The sequence below is a fragment of the Hippopotamus amphibius genome, chromosome 6 (assembly GCF_030028045.1).
Source record: "Hippopotamus amphibius kiboko isolate mHipAmp2 chromosome 6, mHipAmp2.hap2, whole genome shotgun sequence".
Classification (NCBI taxonomy): domain Eukaryota; kingdom Metazoa; phylum Chordata; class Mammalia; order Artiodactyla; family Hippopotamidae; genus Hippopotamus; species Hippopotamus amphibius.
In genome coordinates, this window is record NC_080191.1 from 48,632,882 (window position 1) to 48,651,317 (window position 18,436).

At 36.7% G+C, this 18,436-nt stretch overlaps 1 protein-coding gene across 6 annotated transcripts in view; it reads right to left on the reverse strand.

The window, feature by feature from the left end:
• Window positions 1–18,227, reverse strand: part of PLAGL1 (PLAG1 like zinc finger 1) — a 63,979-nt gene extending 45,752 nt beyond the window's left edge. For 5 of the 6 annotated variants that reach the window (XM_057738740.1, XM_057738741.1, XM_057738743.1 and 2 more), the window contains exons 1-2: window positions 17,931–18,227; window positions 13,568–13,637 (exon numbers count right to left, since the gene is read on the reverse strand). The gene's annotated coding sequence lies outside the window, so the exon portion shown is untranslated. The remainder of the gene's footprint in view (window positions 1–13,567; window positions 13,638–17,930) is intronic. The other variant, XM_057738742.1, reaches the window with a different exon arrangement.
• Between the last annotated feature and the right edge of the window lie 209 nt (window positions 18,228–18,436).

Genomic DNA, 18,436 nt, shown 5'->3' on the forward strand with positions numbered 1-18,436 from the left:
CCTACCTCTTTCCCCACAACCTCCTTCTGTCTCTAACCCCTTGTATATCTATTTTTAACACTGAAATAACATCCAGTTGTGAACAATAAGTATTTTACTCACTGTGTGTTAAGAGTCTACTATGTAGTTGCATGTTAAACCATGGATAAGGAACTCTATTTTTCTGCATTAAAGAATAAGTTTCAGTTTAAGGAACAAATTCTCTGGAGAGATGTTTTTTCCTCATTACCTTAACACAGACCACTCACTGCAAAAATCAGAATGGAAAAGGTAAGCTAAAGTAGTGTCTGAACTCACAGATTTCGTATTTTTAATATTTCAAAATATTTTATTTTTTAGAGCAGTTTTAGGTTCATAGTAAAAACGATGGGGAGGTGTTTTTAATTTCAAATTCCTTGTTTGTTGCCTGTATATAGAAAAACAACTGACTTTTATATAATGAACTTGTATGCTACAATGCTGCTGTAATCACTTATTGGTTTTGCTTTTGGGGTAATGTGAGCCTCATTAAAAAGTATTCCCTCTGCTTCTATCCTTTGAAAGTGATTACAGAGAATTAGCATTAATTTCTTCCCTACATGTTTGGCAGGATTCACCAGTAAAACCATCTGGGCCTGGTGCTTTCTGTTTTGGAAGGTAATTATTTACTTGAATTCTTTAATTGAGAAATCCTCTTCAATTTATTTCTTCTTCTGTGTTTTGGCAGATTGTGTTAAAGAGTTGGTCCATTTCATCCAGGTTATCAAATTTGTGGGCACTGACCAGTTCCCCGTATTCCTATATTATCCTTTTAATGTCCAAGGGATCTGAAGTGATGTCCCTTCATTTCTGACATTAGTAATTTGTATCCTCCCTCTTCTTTTCTTAGTTAGCCTCATTAGAGGCTTATCAATTTTATTGATCTCTTCAATACAACCAATTTTGGTGTCACTGCTTTTCTTTATTGATTTCCTATTCTCAATTTAATTGATTTCTGCTCTAGTTCTTATTACTTCTTTTCTTCTGCTTACCCTAGATTTAGTTTGCTGTTCTTTTTTCTAGTTTCCTAAACTACTGGATAGAGCATCTCATGTTCCCAATACTAAACCTACAAATTTCCCTTCCTAGCACCAAAAGTCAACCCCACCTCTCCATCCAATTTTCTCTCCATTATCATCCTCTCCCTTTCTATTAGAGGTACTTCTCCCCATCACAAAGTCATGCTCTGGTATTTCCCAATCTTTAATAAACAAAACCTTCACTGACCTCATGTTGCCCTCCAGCTCCCACTATGTTTCCAGACTAACTTTCTCAGATTAACTTCACAGAAAAGAAGTGAAAACAGATAATCCCCATTTCATCACCTCCTATTCACTTTCCAACCCATTCCCTTGGCTCTTATCTCCACCACTCTATCCAAGGATTCTTATCAAGATCATCAAAGCAATTCTTATTATCCTCATTTAAAAAATCAGGACACTGAAGCTCAAGAGAGATTATTAGGTTGAGATAGTAAAGATACACACCATCCCTTGGAGATAAGCAAGAGCCCAGGGCTGCCCCAAAGTATACTTTGCAGGATATTAGACTAAGGACTTTAACTTCCAGGGACCCCCACCTCTTTCCTTCCTTATATCACCCTTCCTATATTAAATACCAGATTTACTCCTTCAAATACCTCATTGCTTTTTATCATTTTAATTGAGAAAAAGCCTTCTTTGCTTGACCTATGAATGTTTTCTGTGTAGGCCACTTGGTGAATATTATATCAGTCACAACAACCTGAGAATAGGTGGTTCTATCCCCTTTATACAAATAAGAAAATTTGGGCTCAAAAAGAATAAAAACTTTCCCAATATCAGACAGTTATGAAGTAGCAGAGCTAATATTTGACCTAATCACCCATATTCTGCACCCCAGGCCAACTGCCCTTCGTGATGGTTAGTTCTCATAGTTTCTTAGTTTCTCCTATTCATGGTAACAAGGTAAGGGCATCACTCAGACAGATGTGACATAGTCCCAATACTTCCATAAGGTCAGAAAACCTAAGATTGATACAAATTTGCTATGAGCAAACACATAAGAAACTGATTCATATATTGTAATGAGTGCTTTATAACAAAAATTTAACTGTCAAGACATTCAACTCAACTTTGGTTATCAGTGCATTTTCCTTTTCTAGCTCTATCTAGGAGGCTAAGTTAGTAAACACCAGAATGGTACAGATTTGTGTGTTTATTCATATCTTATTCTCACTTTCTAGGCACACAGATATTACACTTGCTCAGCACTGTCCTTAAACACGGGCAAAAGGTGTTCATAGCAAACCCTTCCCTCTACAGTGAAAAGTCTGAATATCTAAGGGGACATACCCACCAAGGCCCAGACTCCCCTCCTAGACCATGCTCCAGGATCCTGGAACCACGGAATTCCTTGTTCAAAGAGCTTTAAGCTTGCCACCAAGGACTGCACAGTCCTTTCTCCCAAACCTGTTATTTTTTAGGATAGATCATGCCATTATATGTGCCACACTAGGCGCAACAGGTGGCCAAAGGGTGGCTGTTTGTAGGGGTGTGGACAGAACCAAATGTGTGCCCTTCATGGTGTAGAACCGGGCCAAGAACATGAAGAAAAGAGAAGATGGGCCAGCTCTCCCTACACTGCTATGTTCTAAAGGTGCAGAAATCTCAAGGCTAAGAATTCCACCTGGTATTCCAGGTCATTTGAGATCAATTTGTCAAGGAATGATAAGAGTATATTTTTATAGTTTATTGTCTTAACTTATAACTTTTAACTATTTAGATTCACAGTACCAGTCCTTCTGTTTATATTCCTGCTTGAACTTCTCTACCCCCTTATAGTTAGGCAGGGCCATGTGACTAGTTCTGGGCTGCTATCAAACAGTTAATTATTGGCAAAAGACCATTTAATATTATCTTTACCTACCACATAAATGGAGAAGGCCAAGTATTTCAAAAAGCATACAGCTCAAGATGGTGGTGCATCACAGGCTAACGTCTGACAGTGCAGATGGAGTAGAGTCTCCCACAAATTCACAATGGATGTTTAGTATGAGCAAGAAAATAAACTGTTCTTCTGTGAAGCTACTGAGATTTTGGGATGGCTCATTAGCACAGATAACTTTAGCCCATCCTGACTCTACAGAAACTGGTACCAGAAGTAGGATGCTTCTCTAGCAAAAACCTAAAACACATGACCATGGTTTCATGGTCGGGAAGCAGTGAAAGAAATTATTTTTAGAGCTAGAAAAGTAGTAGCATATTTTATACAGTGGTATAATGTTTGGTAAAGCATTTGCTTCTGGTGCCTTGGGAGGTAGATCACCTACCTAACGAAACTGCAGTTCTAGAAGAGGTAACAAAACAAAACATAGGAAGTGTGCACTGGTTACTGGCTGCATTTGGCAAGGTATTCAAGAAAGAGATGAGCTCATAAAAGGACTATCCAGTTTTCAAGAAGTGGAGGAATGGAGAGATCAGACATTTCAGATTTGCAATGTCAAAAGAACTAACCACTTCTCAACTCCCACACTAACAGTTAAAGACTTTGAAGGTCATAAGCCTAGGAAAATCTTTTTTTTTTTTCAATTAAATTGCCTCAGGCAATGACAGATAATGTATCCATTAAATAATTTATTTGGATAAAATGACTGATGAAGATCAGATTAAGGGTAAAGATTTCCAAAAGAGGCCAGCCAGTCCCAAAATAACTTTCTTTGGGTTGAGAAAGAGAGCTACAGGAATGAGAAAGCAAATTGATGTAGCAAATCTGAGAACCATATCTCAAAACAAAAGAAAAAATAGGAATGTGTTTACTAGCACATAGAACTGACTAGAAAGAGACAAGAAATCTTCTAGATTTTGGAGAGAATTATGCTGCCAAAAGAACCAGCTTATCAACCAAAGTCTTAAAATGATACTGTGGCTCCCAACCTTCTATTCGGAGGAAGTGAGCAGAAAGAGTTGCTCAGTTCCTAAGTAGAGCAATTTCTTTACTCTCCACTTCACATGTGGCCAAGGGAGAGAAAAGAAAAGAAAGAGCCTTCCAGAGGGAAGATCCAGACTTCTTAAAACAATGAACAAGAAAGTAGAATCAGGCCCTAATTAAGAAACAATTTGCTCCTCTATGTGTCATGATACCTGTTATGAGGGATTTCAAAACTGCTATGGACCAGTGACTCCAGTGTGACTTCCACGTTTCCCTTTTCCAATCTACTTTGGATATGTGGCACAGGCAAACAATAAACTAATAATTTTTACTGTGTTAAACCACTGAGCTTTTGGAGTCATTTGTTCTATAGCATAACCTTGCCTCTCCTGACTGATACACAAGGCTCCTTAGTGTAATCCAAACAAAGTAAGTTAGTTAAATGATTTTAAGTTAGTTTAATGATTTTATCAACTGCTGACAGTCAGAGGAACCAACTTTACCACTTTACAATGCAATACAGATGTTGGGGGACCCAACAGTCTTTTCCATTCATCAAGTCTTTCTTCCTCGGTCATGTTAAAAATGCTATCAAATCTCTTGTGGAAAGAAACGTGTCCAGTTGATACATTCTTTCTTTAATTATATAAATAGCATTTATAAGCTATAGCTATCAAATCCTGATCTTCCTGCTTTCTGATCTAAAAAGAGATTGTGCCTTTTAAAGTAGTTTTCTGCTATCAAATTTCTTCTATTATGTTGATTTTTCACTAGTTCTAGGACACCTCACTATTGCCCCTATATACTGTCTGTGTTTTTATCACAGTCACCTGTTTTTAACAGATTTATTATCTCCTTTTCACTTGGAAAACTTTTCTATTTACTTCACTTCATTTCCCCCTTACAAACAGGGATCTGAAAGTGACAGTTCAGGAGGAACCATTATACATCAGTCTGTGCTCCAAAAAGGGAGGTCAGATGCTGCCTTTCCTCAAAATAGCTTTACATTAGCTGTTCCTAAGTCTTCTGCAAAGATTTTGTGTAGCCCTGGATCCTATTTGGCCAGTGAAGTTTGACATTTCCAATTTAAAAACAACACGAGGTAATTCAGGACAAAATACCCAGGCAAGATATGGAGAAGACTACATCAATTTCTCTACCTGTCAAAACAATTACAGGAATAGGGATGCTGGCTTCTAAAAAGCTGAGAGCTTCCAACATAAGATGCATGGAATAAACATGGACTTCAATATATATAACTTTTGATCAATCTTCTTCAAAATCTTTTAACCTCATGGACCAACCAAGTCTCTTCTCTTTCCTATTTTAACTGAAGCAAGCATAAGAGGGGGCAGGGAATTTAGGTAATTATAAGATATTTTGAATTGTCAACCTAACAGGGGAAATCAAATGTTCCTTCTTGTTTTACACACAAACGCACAGAGATACCATCTACTCTAGTTTTTAAAAATCTGAGTAACATGTTTATGCTTTAAAACTAGAATGTTTTCCATCATCTACTCCTCCAACATTGTGAGGAAAAAACTGGGATTAATTGAAACAGGTAAGTTACTACCAAAAGAAAATTTCCTAAAATGTACTCGTGAAATTTATAATCTATGACACCCAAAGATGGACCTGTATTATCTTAATAATCCCAGAAAGGTATCAGAAAAATCAACAATTTTCCTATATCTGTAGATTTTAAAATGTCACAATGAATGGTGTTCTACATCACATCCTCTGAGAATATGGACATCTTTCCCCGGATGTTTAAAAACAATTATCTAGATTGCAGTTTTAAAAATCTGTTTGAATATGACATGGTATTATTCCTAAAACATATGACACTGACTTCATGCTTCACAGAAGTACAGACAGATTTAACATAACAGCTCTACTTCACACAAGCTCTCAAAACCTCCAGCAGGAGCTAAACTAAACTAAGCATTATAAAAACTCCTATTATTCTTATAAAATATATGGCAGAGAATGAGAGTAGCATGAGCACTAAAGCAGCTTATATTCATTCCCAATGTTTTACAATGTTTTGCATGCATTTCTAGAAAACTCACTGTTATGGACTGTATTATGTCCCTCAAAATTCATATGCTGAATCCCCCAACGTGACTGCATTTGAAGACAGGGCCTTTAGGCAGATAATTAAGGTTAAATGAGGTTGAGGACGAAGCCTTAATCCATAGGACTGGTGACCTTAGTAGAAGACAGAGAGACACCAGAGACCACTCCCTCTCCATGCACACACCCAGTGCATAGAGGAAAGGCTATGTGAAGACACAGCAAGAAGACAGCCACCTGCAGGTTAGAAAGAGAGGCCTCATCAGAAACCAAATTTGCTAGCACCTTGATCTTGGACTTCCAGACTCCAGAACTGTGAGTACATTTCTGCTGTTTAATCCACCCACCCTGTAGTATTTTGTTATGGCAGTCCAAGCAAACTAATACATCTATCCTTCCAAGCTATTTCAAAGTATTTTCCCCAGGAATGAAAGAAGGAAGAACATAACACTAGTGGGTCCAACAAGCCTTAACTATCAATCAGAGACCTTTTGTTTCGAGGTCTAGCAATACTAAATATTTTGTATGAAATGAAAAATCTGCATCTACTAACTGCATTAATGGTAACCAACAGTAAAATTACCTGGAATCTAGACTTCTAGCCTGTTTTCCAAAATATAAAGGATGAGGGATGTTAGGAGCTAACCAAGACCAAAAGATGTTTTATTTGGTCTCCCTCCCACCATAGTCCACTCTATTATAAGACCTCGGGAGCCACATCTTTCTTTAGATTTTTCTTGATTTAGGATTTCATTCCCTCCCAACTTCTAAGATGACAACAGTGCCATATAAAGAAGAAACACTGGGTAACTTGAGAGGAACTTTAACAAGATCTGAACATCTGTCTCACTAAGAAGTAGCTGACCCCGTCACTACTTGGCATTATTCCCGTTAAGCAGATCTGGGAAAGTCTTCTCTCACAGGCCTGTATGTATGATTATGAGGCTGCCATTAGAGGTAGCTGAGAGTTAATTAAATGAAATACTAAGCACCTACAAAGGGCATACAAATAGAAGCTATGGTGACGACTGCAAATTCTCCCCGATATCCATTCTTCCCTTAATTCCTTTGTAATGTAAACTCTGAATTTTAAAAGGGCAGCTATACTGAAAAAAGTTAACCTTGACCCTTATCTCACATCATAACAAAAATTTAATTTGAAATAGATCACAGAATGGATTACAGACCTAAATGTGAATGGAAAATGAATTTTCCATTTGTGGAAAATGAATTTCCTTTCTGACTGTGAAATGGGCAAAGATATTTAAAGCAGGACACAAAACACAGTAACTATTCAAAAAACTGACAAACTGGATTTGATTAAGAACTATTCATCAAAAAACATCACTAAAAGAGAAAACATAAGAGTCACAGACTGAGAAGTCATCTGCAATACACACATCCAACAAAGGACATTATCCAGAATACAAAGAATTCCTACAAATCAATAAGATGACAAACAACCCAAATAAAAATGTGCAAAAGACGTGAACAAGTACTGCACCAAAAAATATATCTATTTTTACCTTACCAAATTGGCCAAGACACACGTGAAATGGTGCTCAACATTATTAATAATGAAGGATATGCAAATGAAAACTATGAGACAGCATCTCATCCACCACAAGGCTTAAAATGAAAAATAATAACAATATCAAGTGCTGGTGAAAATATGGAACTATAGCTGTTAACTCTCACTGCTACCAGGACTGTACATTTATTCATTCACTGTTGGTAAACTGGCAGAATTTACTAAAACTAAATATATGGCTATTCTGCGACTTAATTCTAGTCTTACACACGTTCCCCAGTGAAATACTACAAATGTCCACCAAAACATCTGCGTATGACTATTCATAGCAGCTTTATTTATAATAGCCAAAATTAGAATACACCCACATATCTATTAACAGAATGGATAAACAAATTGTGGTATACTGATAGAATGGAATGCTAATCAGGATAAAATATATATGAGAAAGAACAAACTATTTATACATGCATGAATAAATTTCAAAAAATTTATGCCGAATGAAAGAAGTCAGACACGAAGACGTACATATTACTTGGTTACCCCTAAAGTTCAAGAACAGGCAAAACTAATCTACAATGATGGAAACTGAAAGAGTACTACTTTCAGGGGAGGTACTGGCTGGGAGGTATGTGAGAGAATTTTCTCTTTTTGGATGGATGTAATATTGCCTATCTTCATGCAGTGATTATACAGGCGACACATTTTTAAAGAAATCAGCAAGCTGTGTACTTAAGATTGGCACACTTTATATGCTCCTCCCCACTCCTGTGAATTTTATACATAAATAGAAAAAGTACTTCACAAAAGACAAGCAAACTATTTTTACCTTATCATTGCCTAATAAAGCATTATTAGGCAAATGCAAAATATTCTTCTTAAAAATAAAACAAATTGTGCTTAAGTTTCTATTTCACTTACCCCCCAAATAAGCTAAAATTAGATTATCAAACCTTATTCATTAGTATCAATGAAAACTTGGAGGGAAAATCCAAAAAAAACAGCAGTACATCAGTTAGTCCACAGTAACTAGCTTAGTCACTGAAACAAAGACTCCAAGTAGCATATTGGTAATTTAAGTGAAGCAATTTCAATGATGTGTTTTACCAAAAATACATCTGTTTAATAATTTCATTGAACTATTTATTTTTAGTACCAAGGTGGGATGACATAGAAGAAATAGCAAAAGCTTTTGAATCAGACAAACCAGTTTTGCCACTTACTAACTATACTGGTGTTAAGCAAATGTCTTAATCTCTTTGATACTGAGTTTCTCCACAATTTAAAACAGAGACAATAATACTTACTTGGCAAGACTGTAGCACAATTATAGTAGGTATTTAAGAGTGGTAGCTATTTAGCAATAGCTCTTTGTATGCAAAGTATCATAGCAGGTACTGGAACCCTATCTCTAAGAACCTGACCAACTGGAAGTGACATCTAGATATAAAGATTGGTGATGAAAGGGAAGAATTTAACAAGGGCTATAGATTACAAATTACAGGGTTCCTATCTAGCTAGTAGGATTGTGGAATGAGTATTCTCTGAACAGAGCCTGGAAGATTTCTCGAAAATTCACTTAAGGCAGAGGAGATGGCATGAAGAAAAAGCATAGTGTCAAAAACAGCACAGTGATTTTGGGTTCTAATGAGCAGTTAAGACCAACTGTGCCGCTAGACTAATTCTGAGTAAGACTATCAGGCTAGGAAAGCAACTTGGGACTAGTTAGGCAAATGTTTTAACCTCTTTGATACTGAGTTTAACTTAACTACTTAACCTGATACACTGTCAGGTTAAGACATCAAGTACCTGTTTTCTCAAATCCTGGGATGTCACTGAAGGATTCTTTCCGGGGAAATGACCCCAGTGGTCATTATACATGATAGGAAGGGAAGGAAAACCTCAACATGGGGGGAAATAGCATAGAATGATAAAGACCTAATCCAAGATGTTCAGAGAAGTGGGAAAAACAGATAGGAAAGATATTAGAGTTCAATTTTATCAACTTCTTAAAAAGTAACAGAAATTGAGTTTCTCTGAATACTTCAAGTAGGCCTGACTTCAACTTCTAAAATGACTTTGACTGTCCCATAAGCTCCCCCAAGAGCAAAACACATATCCCAAAGTAGAAAAACACATTGCCTGGTACACTGAAAGTGCTCAATACATACTGTTGGCAGATGAATCTTTTAAAATATTCCAAATATTGAAACCTCTATAATTACATAATGTTCCAGGTAAAACATGTAGAAAAGTTAAAAATCATTTTTTCCTTCCTGCTGAGTGGCCATTTTTTAAAATATATGCCAAGTTCTGAATTTACTCCATTTAATATTTTAAAAGATTCATTTGCAAGAGCTATCTCTATCTCTAGCTTTACCAAAAGACTCAGATAGAAATCGCTCTAGAAAGTTAGGTATGTTGCCACCTCAGTTGCTAAGCTCTTGTGTAATTTATATATATATATATTTTTAGGAACCTATCATTCATTGTGTCCTTTGCTGTGGCAAAAGAACACCTACTGTATGACTCATGAATACTACATGAAAAATTAAAGAGTAAATTAAATCCAGATCATATATGTAAGCTTTACCTGAGTATAAGATGATTTCATAATTAGATAACTTGTATAATTATTAAAATAATTAAAATAACTTACCACATTAAGAAATAAAGAAAAAATGAGTACTTCCTTGGCACTAAGCACAATTCTTAGCCCTTTCTATGTATTAGCTCTTTTAATTCTCTCAATAACCTTCTATGGTAGGCACTTGCGATCTAAATTTTATAGATAAGAAATCTGAAATATAGGGGAGTAATTGTCCAATATTACACTGTACAGCAAGGAAGGGGCAGAACTAGGAACTGAACTTAGGCAGTCTGGCTCCCAAGTCAGAATTTCAATTAATAAATGTAGACAGAATAAAAAAAATGGAAAATCACCACCAGAACCACAGTAATAACTGCTGCAGGTAAGGTCGGTTGAATGCTAAAATTAGTGGGCAAAACTTTAAGGAGAAACAGGACATTTGAACAACCTCAAAATCAATCCCTCAAGATACTTATTAACTATTATGGTAGCTTTAATATATACTCACAAATCATTTGATATTTTTCCCTCTCCTTTCCTTGAATGTGGACTTACTTCTAATAAATAGCATGTGAAAAATGAAAAACAGAAATGTTACAATGGAGAAGCCTGGCAGACACTACCTAAACTATGCAATGAAGGTTAACGTGTTGATATGGATATCATATGCCCCCAGATATAATGCAATAAGGACACAATATCTCTGTAGTATTTCTTCCTTTGAAGTCCATAACTACAGTCTAATTGTGAGAAAACATCAGACAAACCTAAATTGAGGGACACTGTACAAAACACATGACCCTTACTCTTCAAAAGTAGCAAGGTATCAAAAAACAAAAGACTTCAAAACTGTCACAGATTAGATTATGGAGACATGACAACTAAATGTAATGTGGTATATGGATTATATCCTGGAACAGAAAAAGAACATTGGTGGGAAAACTGGGGACATCTGCATAAAGTCTATAGTTAATAGTATCGTGCCAATGTTAACTTCTTAATTTTGGCAAATGCATTATTGTTATGTGAAATGTAAACATTAGAGGAAGCTAGGCGAAGTGTACACACGAACATTCTATGCTATCTTTGCAACTCTTCCATAAATTTAAAATTATTTCATATTTAAAAGTTTAATATTCTGATACACACTTGTGAAAACAAATTTCAGGAAATCAGAAACAGAAGAAAAACTTCTCAATCTGGTAAAGAGCATCTAGAAGAAATGTACAGTAAACATCATCCTTAAAAGTGAGAAAAGTGAGATATTCTCCCTTAGGATCGGGAAAAAGTAAGGATGTCCATTTTAACACTTCTTTTAAATACTGTTTCAGTGTTTCCAGCCAGTGCAATAAGGCAAGAAAAAAAAAAAAGGAATAAAGAATAGAAAGACAAATTTAATCTTTTTTTTAACAGAGGACATGATCATACATTTAGAAAATCTGCGAAAATCTACAAACTACCAGAACTGAAAAGTGAATTTAGCAAGGTTACTAAACACAAGCTCAATATACACAAATCAATTGCATTTCTATATATTAGCAAGATGGTTGGAAAATAAAATTGAAAAAAGATACCATGTACAGTAGCATCAAAAAAATCAAGTGGCTAGAAATAAATTTAATAGTGTGTAAGTCCTCCACACTGAAAAACATACAACAATGCTAAGAATAACTGAAGAAGAACTTATTCAATTAAGAGGTATACCATGTCCATAAATTGGAAGATTCTATTAAGATGTCCATTCTCCTAAAATTGTTCTGTAGAGTCAATGCAATCCCAATCAAAAGTCTGGTAGACTTTTTTTTTTTAAATAAATGTTGACAAGGTCTTTCTAAACTTTGCATGAAAAGCACTTAAATAGCTAAAACAATCTTTAAGAAGAACAAAATTGCAGGGTTTACACTACTATATGTCAAGACAGTATAAACTACAGTAATTAAGAAAGCGCAGTATTAATGAAAGAATTGATAAATAGTTGAAGAGGAACAGACTAGAGTCTAGAACAGACCCAAATATATGATCACTCATTTTTAACAAAGGTCCCACCTCAATTCAATGGAAAAAGTAAAGTCTTTTCAATAAATGTGTAGAGTAGCTAGATGACCACAAGGTAAATAAATATTGACCCCACCTTACAAAATCAACTGTACATAAAGCAAAGACCCAACTGTAAGGACTAAAACTATAAAGCTACAGAAGGGAAACAATAAGCAAATGTCTTCATGACCCTGATGGAGGTGAACAATGAAGGTGGAAGAAAATTCCGTGGGCAGAGTACAAAAAAGCACTAACCCTTCACCCTCTGCCCACCCCAACCCCCCCCAAAAAAACCACTGATAGACTGGATTTCATAAAAATCTGCTCATCCACAGGCATTATTAAGAGACTAAACAGGCAAATTCAGACAGGTAGAAAATACTTGCAAACATGTATCTGATAAAGGTTTCCTATTCAAAATACATAAAGAACTAAAAAATCACTAACAAAAAGATAGCCTAGTTAAAAAAAAAAGTGGGCAGGCACTTCATAAGAGAATGGCCAAAAATATATATAAAAGGATGTTCAACATTATTAATATTAATGGAAATGCAACCAACTTACCTAAAAACCATCAATTCAGCTCCTTGGTATATATCCAAGAGATATGAGTATATACATTCACTAATGGCAGCTTCAAGAACATCTATAGCAACTTTATTTATAATAGCCAAAACCTGAAAACAACTCCTATGCTTATCAACAAGAAAAAGGATTAATAAATTGTGCTATATCCCTATAATGCAATTCTATAGAAGAAACATTACCAAACTTTTTCTGTAAAGGGTCATATAATATATAGTTTAGGCTTTGTGGGCCATATGGTCTCTGTTATAACTACTCAACTCTGCTGAATGGACGTGGCTATATTCAATAAAATTTCATATATGAAAATATGTTATAGGATGGAATTAGCCCATAGTTTGTCATCTCTTGCTACTTATACATGCAATGTGGGTGAACAAAAGAAAAGCAATATAAAAAAAATAAACCATATGATTCCAGTTCAAGAACCCATGAAAATAATCCACGGAGATAGAAGTGAGGAGAATAGTTGACTAGGGGAGAGGAATGACTCTACTGATACAAAGAGACAGGATGGAACTTTTGCAGGGATGAAAATGTTTTGTTTCTTTATCTGGGTGGTGATCACACAGGCATATACACAGGTAAATTTCATCAAGCTATACACTTTATTCCTATGTCTTCATTGTAAATTATTTCAACATGGACAAAAATATGTATAATATATAAAAGCTAGATTAAAAGACACGGATGACAGAATAACAAAAGTCTAACAGAAGTCTAATCAGAGTTCTTGAAGGAAAGAATGGGAAAATGGAGGACAAGCAACACTGAAAGGCATAAAAGATAAAACTTGCGAGAACTGATGAAAAACAAACCTTAGAGACCGGAACACAATAAATCCAGGATAAATGAAATGTCCACACCCAGACACGCTCTGTCGTAAAACTGTACAAAACAAAAGAAAAAAGAAGATCTTAAAATCAGGCAAAAAACAAAAATAAAAACAAATTACCAACAAATAACAGGTATTTGCACTAACTGTAACGTTGAAGGTAGAAGTTAATGGAATGTCATCTCCCAAGGGCTGAGAAAGATACTGTAGGCCTGGAACTATATGTCTAACAAAACCATCATTCAATCATGAGTGCGAAATAAAGACATTTTCAGATAACATTTGCCCTTAGTAAACAAGCTTGTAAAATATATATTTGAGGAAGAAGAAAGATCTGAGATGCAAGAAGGAATAACAAATAAAGAATTCATGAAAAAGAAAAAACAGTGATATCAAATTTATAGGAAAAAATCAAGATGGAGCTAAAGTCTGGAAGACAACAATATTTAAGCTGGGAGATTAACTGGTGTCAAGGCAACCCATGCTTCTTGAATTATTCAGAAAAAGAAAGCAATAAACTTTAGATTAAGTTGGTACATTAAAATTTTGAATGGAACCACTAAAAGAAATAAATTTGTAATATTCATACTAGTCAAGAGGGAGGAAAATGGAATAAGAAAAAATCCAAAAGGTGGCAAAGAAGAGAAAAGAAAAAGAAGACAGGAATAAAAACAACCATAAAAGATAATGCTAACTGTCATCCTAAATTCATCAGTAATTACATTAAACTTAATTGGACCGAGAGATCCAGTGAAAGGACAGATTGTCAGAGAGGATTAGAAAAAACTATGTTTTACTTACCTGAAAGAGATAGTCTAAGCAAATGCTAACTAAGAGAAAGGTGTGACTAGGAGATTATAAAACAAAATGGATTTTAAGGTAACAGGTGAGGAGGCACAGAAAGTCACTATAGAATGACAGAAGGTCCAATGCACAGAGAAGAAAGAGCAATTCCAAACTTGTATTACTGTCAACTTTTATAAAGCAAAGTTGACAGAATTACAAGAAGAAATTGAGAAAATTCATTATTTTATTGTGCTATCTTTATTCTACCAATCTCAGTAATTAACAGATCAAACAAACCAAAAAATTAGTATGGTTAGAAAAGATTTGAACCTCACAATTTTTATGCTTGACCTAAGACATATACGTGTGTGTTCATTTATTTATATACCTACCTTGCCCCCAAAGTCTTCTCCATCGTTCAAGGAGCAGTTGAAAAACTAACCATGAGGCCATAGAGCAATTCTTAAATTTCAAAGAATTGGTAGCATAGAACCCTCATTTGCTGACTACACTGCAAGTTAAAACATCAATAACAAAAGGATAACTCATAAAACTTTCCACATTTGGAACTAAAAAATACTTCTAAAAACCTCACAGGAAAAGAAAAGAAATCACAATGAAAAAAATTTTTAATTCTTAGAACTGAAAAATATACTACACATAAAACAAAAGTAAATAAAAATCTGTAGCATTTGCAGAAAGAGACAAATCAATGACGAAGCAAGGGGTAGGGAATCCAGAAATGAGCCCAAGCATTTCTGGGAATATGTATATGACAGAGGTGGCACCGAAAATCACTGGTACTGGGACAATTACCACTCCACGTGGAAAAAGCAAGCAAATTAATCTTGATCTCATTACATGAATAAAATATGTTCATCTATATGTACATATACACATATAGATGTAAGGTAAAGTAAAGAACTAAATATAAAAAAAGCAAACTTTAAAACTTTTAGAAAAAATTTTCAAACTGTTTCCTTAATAGTAAAGAACATCTTAAGATACAAAAGCGCAAAGAAACTATTGCCCGCAGTTTATATAATCAACAAAGGGTCTCTATCTTGAACAATGTTTTCCGATAGAAATTTCTGCAATGATGTTAATGTTCTGTAATATAGCACAATATAAAATAATACAGCATAATAAAATATAAGAGCCACTAGTCACATGTAGCTGCTGAGCACTTGAAATGTGGCCTAGAGTGACTGAGGAACTGAAATTGTTGAAGTAAATATAACAGCATGTTAGCATTCTATGGACCATAACAGACCTTTATGGACCTCCTTGATAAAGGTCCGTAAAGGTCTGTTATGTTTTCAAATACTTTTCAGTATTTAATTTTTTTATACAGAACTTGATTTTAGCTTACATTACTATATAAAATATAATTTCAATTTTGTAAAAAATATATAAAGGTCACTTTTTAGAAAGCAAGCACACTAATATGTTCATAGTATTATCTGTGAATTATTTCTATTCTCTTCTAAATATTAAGTAAGATATAAAACATGAAGAATTTAATGAACAGTTACAGTCACAACATAGTTTATGAAATAAAACATTATCGATATTGCTTAAATTTTCTAGGTTCCTCTCCCTGATCATGACTTTTTTTTTTAAAGAAAAGCTGTACAGTGTCAGGTTTCTTCATTTTGCGATACCCATATTTTAATACACTTTGGGGGAAATTTAATATACAGACATTATATATAGCATTTAACAGAGTTCTAAAGCAAACACCCATGTAACCATTGCCCAGGTCAGGAGATAAAGCATTTTCAGCACCCAAAAACCTCGCAGGGTGGCCCTTCAGATTCATATTTCCCCTCTTCATTCCCAGGAGATGACCACTAACTTGATTTTTATGGTATTAATTTCTTTACAATTTTTCTTTACTATTTTTAATGCCTACGTATGCATCCCTAAACAACAGCTTTATTTCACCAGGTTCTGAATTTCACATAGATGATATCATACACTCTTCTTCAGCAACTGGCTTTTTTTTTTTTTTTTTTTGGGCTCAACATTATTGAGACACATTTGTGTTAAGACACAAAACTACTTCATTCACCACTATACTGGGTGGGTTCCATTTTATGACTGGAGTGTAATTTATCTTCCTCCTTCAGATGGACATGAAGGTCGCTTCCAGCTTTGGGGTTTTACAAATAACACTATAGTAAACCTTCTTGTACACATCTGCTTGTGTATATGTATGAAAATTTATCTAGGGCAGTGGCTTTCAAACTTTTTTGACCATGACTCATACTAAGGAATGACGTTTTACATCATGACACACATCTGTGTGTGTATAAAACTGAGAGAAGAAAAAAAAAGTTTCATGAAGCAAATACCCTATGACCTGAGACCCATTCTGATATTTTCTATTCTCTGTTAGCTCATGTTTTACAAATTCTGATCCTTATCCACTTAACTGATTTCACGACCCACTAAATAGGCTTCAAGCTTGGAAAAACATCATGCTACAGGATAAATACCTAGGAGGGGAACTGCTAGGACGTGCAGCACGGACATCGGAGGTTGTCAACTTTTCTAGATCCTTAACTTTAAGTAAATGTTCTTATCTAATTTACCACTCTATAATGTTAGAGCTAAAACTGTGAAGCATCAGCTCGTTTTATCTTTTCCTTTGGTCGTTAAACAGTATTAATCACTTACCATGTGCTAAGTATCCACTGGGCTCCAAGCGAGACTGATGGGTTAATACACGGGAGGGGGGTGGGGGGAGGACATAAGGGACCAGGACCTCAGTGAGGCCCCAGAAAGCTCACAGGAGGGGCCTCCGATCCTGCCTGGGGAGGGAGGGGTTAGAGAAGGATTCCTGGAAGAAGGAGGACCTAAGCTGAGTGTTTCTATTTTTAATTTTTATTGGTTTCCTAAAACCTAAAAGTTACACATTTGTTGAAAAAAAAAAAAAAGTCAAAATTACAAGAGAATATTTATTAAGAAGCAAAATATCCCCAGCACTGCCCTTAAAGTTTGATGCTGAGACTAAATAACCAAAGTTGCATTATCAGTTATCCTAGGAAATTTTTAAGAGCCCACACTTTAAAATAGTCTTAAGAGCATACCTGATAGGGTCCTTAATACTAACGCATAAAACGAATCACATTTTCCATAAAGAAGGTGAACGCAAACATTTCGTGTTTAGTCACATTATTACTTTTAACAGACTTTTTTTTCCCCTGGCCTTTTGGCAAGGTTAGAGTGCCAGGTTTCAAAAGCCGAGTCTATTTACCGCATACCAAATATATGCGAGCGCTTCAGAAAGTGGCACTAGAAACGACCAGGCGAAAGAATCTGTTGTTCGAGCCGACCTGGCTTGCCCGGTGACAATTTGTCAGAGTTTCACACTTCGTCCCGAGGAGCCCCGGACCCCGTCACGTACACGGCGCGTCGGCACCGGCACACCCTCCCGAGCGCGGCACGGAGCCCAGCGCGGTCCTCGCTCCGCGGCAACGCCGCCGCCCCGCCGTCCCCAGGCCGGCCGCGGCCCCACGGCCCCTGAGCGCGGCCGCGAGCCCCCCACCACCTACCCTGCGGGGTCCGGAGCCCCCCGGAACTCAGGCGCGGCAGCTCGGGCGCGCCGCCTCCGCGGCCATGACGGCGACCCGGGGAAGCGCCCCGCGCGCCAAGGCCCGCGGTCCGCCGGGCTGGGAGGAGAGCCGCCCCGTCCGTCCGTCCGTCCGTCCGCCAGCAGAGTGAGGCCAGAATCCGCCCCAGACGTGTCTAAATCAAGGCTCGGGGCGGTACCGACGGGCTGAATGACAAATGGCAGATGCCGTGGGCTTTGCCGCCCTCGGCAGCCGCGAGGATGGCTGCGCCGAGGAGGCCGCGCACAGGCGGAGCCCGGGAGCCGGAACGGCGCGTCCGCGAGGAGGGCGCTGGGGCCCCTGGCGGGGGCGTCACGTGGCAGGAGGAGGCCCCGCTGGGGAGCCAGGGGGTCGGCGGCCTGGGCGGAGGAAGAGGACAGGCGCCCAGACGCCTGGCCGATTGAGTCATCCGTGTGGGCTAAGCCAAGGTCGCCCAGGTGCAGAGCTGG